Consider the following 8,557-nt stretch of genomic DNA (forward strand, 5'->3'; position numbering starts at 1 on the left):
GCTCCTCACTTCCTGTACTGTATTGGGGTACTGGGGTACGGTCTGAGCCCAGCTGGCTGGTGTGCTGGAGGCCCCTCCCTGGCAGCCAGAGCGGAGGGGCTGCCCCTAGGCCTGTCTTAAGTACCACCCCTGAAGGTCCTTGGAATTCTTGTAAACAGGAAGCCTTCACCCCCCCTCGCAGACAGCTCCATGCTGTATGGACACTGGGCTCCGAAGGCCCAGGACTCTTGACCTCTCTGGCTTGTTTCCTGTTAGCTGGGCTAGAGGAGAGAGGGAGATTGAACTGGTCTGGGGGATGCGGGGGAGGATGACAGCTGAGGAGAGCCAGACCCTGAAAGAGTCAGAGCAGCCCTGCACATAGTAGGCATTCAGTAGAGCTTGGTAAGGAGTTTAAAGCCTGCCCCCCTCATTTCCCCATAGAAGAGCAGTACCACTCGAGAGGTGGACTCAGGGCCACCCTGGCCCGGGCAGCCCTGGTGGCCAGCCCCAAGGCTCAGCATCCCCCCATTGTCCCTGTCTGGCCCCGCCCCAGCTCTGGCTGCCTGAGCCAGGCCACTGTCTCAAGGCCCTTTATTTTTAAAATCCCTGTGGTGTTCCTGCCTGAGCCTAAGGAACACTGCCAGCCACAGCGAGCCTGCGGCCTGGGCTTGGGCCCAGAGGCGCCGGGCGGGGCATCCGGCCACCCTGCAGCTGCTGGGCAGTTCTGGGAGGGCTTCGAGGCCAGCTGGCCTGCTGGGCTGCTGAGGAAGCCCTGGAATGCCCAGACTTCAGGCCCGAGGCACAAGCCCTTGTCCTTAGTGGAGGAACAGGGGCCCCCAGGGTGGCACACTGCGCTGTGCATGGAATCCAGTGGCACACTCTACTGCAAAATGACTCACTGTCTCCCCGTATCCAACCCAACAGACTGGGACCCAGCATCTACTGAGAGAAGAAAGAGGGTTCATGTCGGTCCTGTGGGGGAGACATTCAGTGACACATACCCTCTTTCCCAGGGAGCCGGGGGGTGGGGGGGGGCATCAGAGGAGATGGCTTTGTGGTAGTGGTGGTACAGTTCTGGAAAGAAAGTCTGACTAGGATCCAAGATGCCCCAGCCCAGCCCTAGCGCCATCTTTTCCCAGCAGTTTGGCGTTGGGGAAATCACCAAGCCTCTGTAGGACTTCTGCTGTTCCCCTGTAACAGGAGAGAACAAAAGGCAACATGGGAGGCAGTGGTCAGTTGCAGACACTGTGGGAACCAGGTATTGACAGTCCCTTGTCTCATAGGGCTGGAGGGAGATGGCTGTTGTATAGTCACAAAGGACAGAACAAGGCCTAAGTGAGAGGGCTGGTGGCTTGCGGAGGGACCAAGGTTGCACGGGGTCCTCAGTGAGCTGATGGCCTTTCTGGTGGTGGCAAGGAGCACTGTAAGCAGGAGGAATGAATGGCAGTGCAAAGGCCCTGAGGCAGAAGGATGTGGGTGTAGCTTAAGATGGGGAGGCGGGGCAAAGGACATGGGTGTGGCCTAAGTTGAAGGGGCAGAAGGAGCTGTTGTTACAGGTTGTGGTGAGAATCCTGAGCAGGCTGAGTGTGTCAGATGGGCCCAGGTACATTCTCCGGGCTACCCCTGTGTCCCTTCTTTTACTGGCCAGAGGGCCAATGTGTGGTGTTCCCATGATCTGCACAGGGGGCTCGCTCTGACCCAACTAGTTTTGCCTTTGATCCTCCCAGAAGTGAGGTAAGACAAAGAGGGCTTATTACCATAGGCTCATTTGATAAGTGGGGAAACTGAGGCAGGGGGGCAGACCAATGATGGCGGCCTACCCAGATCTACTCTCCTCAGCCCAGCCCCTGACTAACCCATTCAGCCCAGGCTGACCCACTTATCCTGTGGTAGCCTCTTGCGCACCCAGCCTTGGCTCTCAGAAGCATTTCCCCCTCATCCCACCCTTCACCCCAGCATCTCCCCTGCCGCACTCAGGCTACACCAGGATGTACCAGCCACTTCCCCGCCCCAGACTCCAGCAGGCAAGGAATGCGGCCTGAGCCTCCCCCAGGGGCTCCGGCCAGCGCGCCTTGGCAGGAGACCTCGCTGAGTCAACAGGAGGCTGGCTGCAGTCACGCTGCCCACCAGGGCTGCCTTCGAGACCCAGAAGGAAGAGCTGCCTGCTCCCACCCTCCCTCCCCACGAGACTCCCCTCCCCTCCCCCTCCTGCTCTGGGCTCAAGGCAGCACGGTTAACCGGGTTAACCCTCGAGGGCCTGCTGATAACCAACTCAGTTCCCAGCAGAGACTGGGAACCTCAGTCTCTGTGTGGGACCTCAGGCAAGTCTTAGGCAGCAACACTTCCTCACCTGTGAGAGACTCATCCTCCTCAGAGTCTTTATGACGGTACAAAGGGTTCTCTACATATAAAAGCTGCGTTCCCCCTCTGCCAGATGTGTGAATTCCTGGGTTGAAAGGCAATGGCTTCTTGCCTTCCCCTGACCTGCTGCTTAATGAGTCTGTTGGGATGTGACATGAAGTCCACAGCAGAACTGTCAGGGGGGAGGGGCGGGAGCTGTAATTCCTATGATGCACACCCCAGCCGGTGTTTGTAAAACAGCCTTCCCAGGTGGCTGCTTTGATGGCAAGCATTATTCTTCCCATTTTACAGACAGACAAACTGAGGCAAGGGAGGGTCAGAAGCTTGCCCAAGAGTCCCAGCTGGGACTAGCTGGAGCCAGGTCTTTTAACACTTGAAAGGGGGAACTTCAGAGCCATCTCTCAGGTGTGTGGCAGTTGAGGTGGGAGGGAGAGGGACAATGAGGAGAAGATGGAGGGGTGGGGTTGAATTCTGCTGTTTCAGGGAGACACCTTGCCTGGTGGAGTTGCCCTCTCAGGTAAGAGGTGAGCTCCCTGCCATCCAAAGGGTATGTGTGACAGCAGACCACCGGGCATGCTCAGTGACTCCTGTTGCAGGAGAATGTGGTTACCACATGTGGAAGTCTTTCTGACACTTGAGGATTAGAGAGAGGGACAAGCTTGGAGTTTTCCGCATGCTCTGAGAGGCCACGGACCCATTTCCCGGGGCGATATTCACACTGCCCAGTTATGGGAAGCTGCGGAGGAAGTGGCTCCGTCCCCTTGGCCCTGGGTCCTCGCTGGACAATGGGCTGTGAGGATCAGAAAGAATGCAGCCAGCCCGCCAGGCAGCTCCGTGCAGCGGGGTTCGGCCCCTGACCATCTTCCTCCCATCACCAGCCTAGCCAGCAGAGCAGGAAGCCAGGAGCCAGCAAGCCTGGTGGGGGTGGGGACGGGGGCAGGGGTGTCACTGGCTGAACCATAGGCTGTGCCAGGAGTGCCACTGAGTTGTGTCCCTGAACCTGTCAACCCCCTGGGCAGCGGCCCTCAGGGAGGGTGCGTGAGGAGGAGGAAGAAGCCTCTGGTGCACATGCTCATCTTGGGGCCAGGCTGAGGCGGGGTGGGGTGGGGGTGATGGTGATGATTCGGGCCCAAGCCTGGCCCACAGCCCAAGGGCCTATCTCTCCAGCCAGGCTGGACCATGGAGAATAGTCTATTGTTTGTCCTACTCTTAACTTGTTTCCTGTCCCCCAGCCCCTCCCCTCTCACCCACCCCCTCAAGTGAAGAACAAAGGTCTTCTGGATGTGAACCCCCTCCCCACCCTTCCATCCTGGGCCTGGCCAACTTGGAAGAATTCAGTCCCATCACCCAGGGACAATGGGTCACCTGGGCCTGACCCCATCTGGTGTCCTAGCCACCATCTGCAACTCTAGGCGCCTCACAACGCCCCACGTTCCCCTGCTGTCCATCCATCTATCTGTCCTCCTCAGGGTGGGGCCAAGGAACCGGCCCCACATCCTTCCTCAGCTCCCCTCCCCCACCCGCACCCAATGTCTTGTTCTGGAGACAGAGTGGCAATGGGGGGGGGCGGGGAGGGAAGAGTCTTTCCCCCACCCCTATCTCCCTGTGGACCAGAGACTTAGGAACCAGAGCTGAGCCGCCCAGAAGGATCCTCAGGAGAAAACTCACCCGAGCTCTCGCCCTTTTCCCAGAGCCTGGAATTCCAGAGGCGTTTCCGGCTGGCCAGCTGTCTCCGAGCTATGCTCTGTGGGCCTCCAACCCCTGCCATGAGACCCTTGGGATTAGCCCCTGTCTTCGCTTGGTGGCTCTCAAGAACTCCTTCACACCCAGGCTTGAGAAGTAGCAGGGACAGCCGGGGTTGGCACTCCTCTGTGGTCACCAGGCCCTCAGTCCAGGCCAGCTCTGAGGTTTCAGTCCCCTTCACGGCTATCGCCACATATACACAGACCACACGCAGGCATGGCGGATTCAGCCAGGCTTTAAGTCTTCTAGTTTGCATAGCCTTGGCAACTGTATCCTAAGGTTTCTTCCTCCTCCAGGAAGCATTCCTGGAATTAAGACTGCTCCCAGGGACCTTACAGTGAGACTGTTTTTATTGTCCCCTTGGGGCAAGAAGGCACAGCTCACAGTAAAAGCCACCCAGGAAATGAGTTAGTGACGGTGCACACCTTTAATCCCAGCACTGAGAGGCAGAGGCAGGAGGATCTCTAATGAGGCAGAGGCAGGAGGATTTCCGGGCTAGCCTAGTCTACAAAGTGAACTCCAGGAAAAGTCAGGGCTGTTACACAGAGAAATCCTGTCTTGAAACTCTACCCTCTACCTGGCCAGGTCATAAAGCACCCCTAGGTGTGCCGAAGCTCTCCTCTGAAGTGGACATTACAGTTGTGTCATGTGATGCAGACTCACGTGATAAGCCTACACACTACCATTTGGCCTTCTCCTCAGCTTCCTCTCCCCCAGCTCAAATGCTACCGCCTTCTCCAAGAAGCCTCCCAGGCAGCTCAGTGCCTCCGAATTCCTGTGACCTTTAACCTCTTGTCTTCCCTACCAGCCGCTATCCTTAAGGAAAAGCAGCCACTGCCCACCCTGCCCTACAGTCCCCACAAGCCTCGGCCCAGGGTGGCTCCCAGCGCCTCCTCCCTCTCACGTGGGTTGAATTCTACCACTTAGAATAAATAGTAGATGACAGCAGCGGTCACCCTTTCCAGGCCACAACCACAGGACCAACTGTGACATCCACTGTTTGTCCTAGACTGTCCAACTGAGGCCTGGGCGAAGGGTCTGTGTGCTGGAGGTCACCCTGCCCGTAGCAGGCGGTGCTGAGATTTGAACCATGCTTTGCCTGACTTAGAAATGTGTTCCAGGCCGGGGACTAGAGAGATGACTCAGCAGCTAAGAGCACCGGCTGCTCTTCCAGGAGACCCTGGTTTGATTCTCAGCACCCACCATCTGCACCCCCAGTTCCGAGGGGCCCGACATCCCCATGGACTCAGCAGGTACCATGCACGCAGATGGCACACAGATGTTCACGGAGGCAAAACATGCATACACATAATGTGAAAAAAAAATAAAGCAAAGTGTTAGCATTGTGTATAAGTTCCGCCCCACAGTTACCTGGGAACAGCCAGGTGTGCCTGACTCAGTATAAAAGTGGATGCTTGCCCCTCCACTCCCCCACTCTTGCCTTCCTGCTCCTGCACTGTCCCCACGCCCCTGCCCTTCCCCCCCTCCACATTCCCTTCCCCCTCTCCCCATTCCCTTCCCACCCCTCCACTGCGGGTGCTCTTGCCCGATCTCTACTCTCTCTCTCTCCCTCTCTCCCTCTCTCTCCCTTTCTCTGCCTCATCTACCGTCTTGACTCCTCTCCCTATGCCCTGAATAAACTATTCTATACTATACCGTATTTGGGGGGGGGGGGCGTGCTGAGGCACCCCTTCCACCACACCTCACCACATATCCACTGAAACATATCCCTTGTCTTTTTATCTTTTTATAAATACATCATACAGTTCTGTAACTCAGATTCCAAGCAAAGTTGCTGCACCACAACGCAGAGTACTAACCTCTATCCGATCACAGTGAGCCACATGCCCAGCCCGGTTTGATTCCCTGTCAGGGAACCAGCTAATAGAAGGTTTGATCAGACTGGGTATAGTCCAACCTAGACTCAGGTTGAACGACTGAGTTGTATATCAGGACCGATATGGACCTCAACCAGAGTTTCCTCTGACTTTGCCCTGCCCAGGCATAGTTCCGGGACCAATAGCCCTACACACAGAGTATAAATAAATAAATAAATAAATAAATAAATAAATAAATAAGAGGCAGGCGTTGGTGGTAGTTGGTGGTATGTGCCTTTAGGCCCAGCACTTGAGAGGCAGAGGCAGGCGGATTTCTATGAGTTTGAGGCCAGCCTGGTCTACAAAGTGAGTTCCAGGACAGCCAGGGCTACAGAGATACCCTGTCTCAAAAAAACAACAAAACAAAAACCAACAACATAAAAATAAATAAATGGGGGGCTGGAGAGATGGCTCAGAGGTTAAGAGCACTGACTGCTCTTCCAGAGGTCCTGAGTTCAATTCCCAGCAACCACATGGTGGCTCACAACCATCTGTAATGAGATCTGGTGCCCTCTTCTGGCCTTCAGGCATTCGTACAAGCAGAAAGCTGTATACATAATTAATAAATATGACTTTAAAAAATAAATAAATAAATAAATAAATAAATAAATAAATAAATAAATGATAAAGGATAAAGGAGGGGGAGAGAGAGAGAGAGAGAGAGAGAGAGAGAGAGAGAGAATCCTAGGGCTGGGGCTGGGCATGCTTTTAATTCCAGAACTTGTGAGTTCAAGGCTATAAGAGTGAGTTCCAGGCCAGCTAACACTGCATCCTGAGACCTTGTCTTTAAAAAAAAATGTGTCTAGAGAGAACATGGGGTGCAGCCACTCCAAAGCCCTATGCCAATATTCCCCTATGTGTAGGAGATTTCACAGCACAAAAGTCTTGAGGGGGCTCAATCCTGTCCCCTCCCCCCTGGGTGTCCATGAGTTCCTGTGGGTGTCTAGTTCCTGAGAAGATGCCCGCCTTCGTGAGGTTGGGTCCAGGTGAAAGGATGGGACCATTTCCAAACATGGCGGGAGGACAAAACAGACATCTCATTGAACTCTCCCTGGCCAACAGATGCCCGCACAGAGGCAGGACCGTAGGCAGTCTAGCTCGAGAGATGGCTTCTGGAGGGTCTCATCAGTGGGCACGATGCCCATACATGTGTGCCCATGCACGCTTGCGCACATGCGTGCACAAGGGTGTATAAGTGTGTGAGCATGTGCAGGTGTGTGCATACAGGCTCAGCGGTTTGGGCCCCTGCAGAAAGCCAAGAGTGACTCAACGTAAGGGGATCACAGAATGGAGTGTAAAATCAGTCACTGAACAAGATGATGACGTACAACCAGGTGGCCAGATGGGTGCTGGTCAGGGATGCTGGAGGAGAGAGGGAATGGACACCTGAGGAACAGAAGCATCCGTGGGCGGGTGGGTAGAGGGCGGAGTGGAGGAGCAGATCGCGGTCGGGTGAGTGGATGGGTATATAGGTTATATAGCTTGTGGGTCAAGAGATGGGCCACGGAGCATGAGGAGGTAGGTGAAAGGGGATAGGCAGCTAGTGAGCTGGGTAAGTCAGCCTTTGCAAGTGTGGGTGGATGGACCCCGGATGTGGAAGACACAGAAGCATCTAGGAACCCTGAGTTGAGTAGAGAAATACACTGGACAGCAACTCAGCCAGACTTCAAAGTTTAAGGAAGCGTGCTGCCCAGGATGGGCTGAGAGAGGTAGCCAAGCCAACCCAGCCACCCTCTACAAAAGGCTGCCCAGAGTGGGAAGTGCCCCCTCTCAGCCGGAGTCCCCCGCCCCACCTTCCTAGAGAGCTTCCTGCTCAGACATACTTTTCCCCATAAATCCCCACCCCAGTCTGTCCAGGTGAAGTCGGGGCGGCTGAGCCCTGAGCTATACAGCCCCAGGGCTTGGGGCTTCAGTACAGGAGAATCCCAGGCAACTCTTGTCAGCCTCGGCTCCCCTTCCCTTCCCCAGCTGGGAGCCATTTGTTCTGCATCCTGCATGGTAATTAGGGCTCTGGTAGAGTTAACCCCTGCGCTCCTGGCACAGCCTCGGAGGCAGACAGGGGACTTGAGAAAATCAGAAGAGGAGAAAGATGCGAGGGGGGGCGGGGGCGCTCAGTCCCCGACTTTTGGATCCCAAAACTCTTCTTTTCCTTCCATTTTCCAGAGGAATCTGAGTCAGAGGCTTCAATTAGGAGTGGGACCAGGAGCAGGGAATGTAGCCTATATGGAGACAGACTTACCTAGAGACAACCCACAAATGTGAGCGAGGGCCCCTCTCTCTCACCCTCAGTTTCCCCATCTGTACAATGGGAAAAGTATGTCCACTCGATTGCCAGCCACAGCGCCAGCCGGGAGAGAGGGCGTATCTGGAGTCTGGTCCAGAGGTTGGGAGGTTCTCAGGGTACAGAGGATGGCGCAAGAGTGGAGGAGAGTAAACACTTGCATCCAGACAGCCCTCTCCCATCAGCTGCGGTGGTGCAAGCCTTTATTCCCAGCACTCCGGAGGCAGGGCCAGACAGATCTCTGTGAGTTCAAGGCTAACCTGGTCTATATGAGTTCCAGGCTGCCCAATGCTCCATCCACAGTGAGATGTTGTCT

Source organism: Apodemus sylvaticus, chromosome 17 (assembly GCF_947179515.1).
Source record: "Apodemus sylvaticus chromosome 17, mApoSyl1.1, whole genome shotgun sequence".
NCBI lineage: Eukaryota > Metazoa > Chordata > Mammalia > Rodentia > Muridae > Apodemus > Apodemus sylvaticus.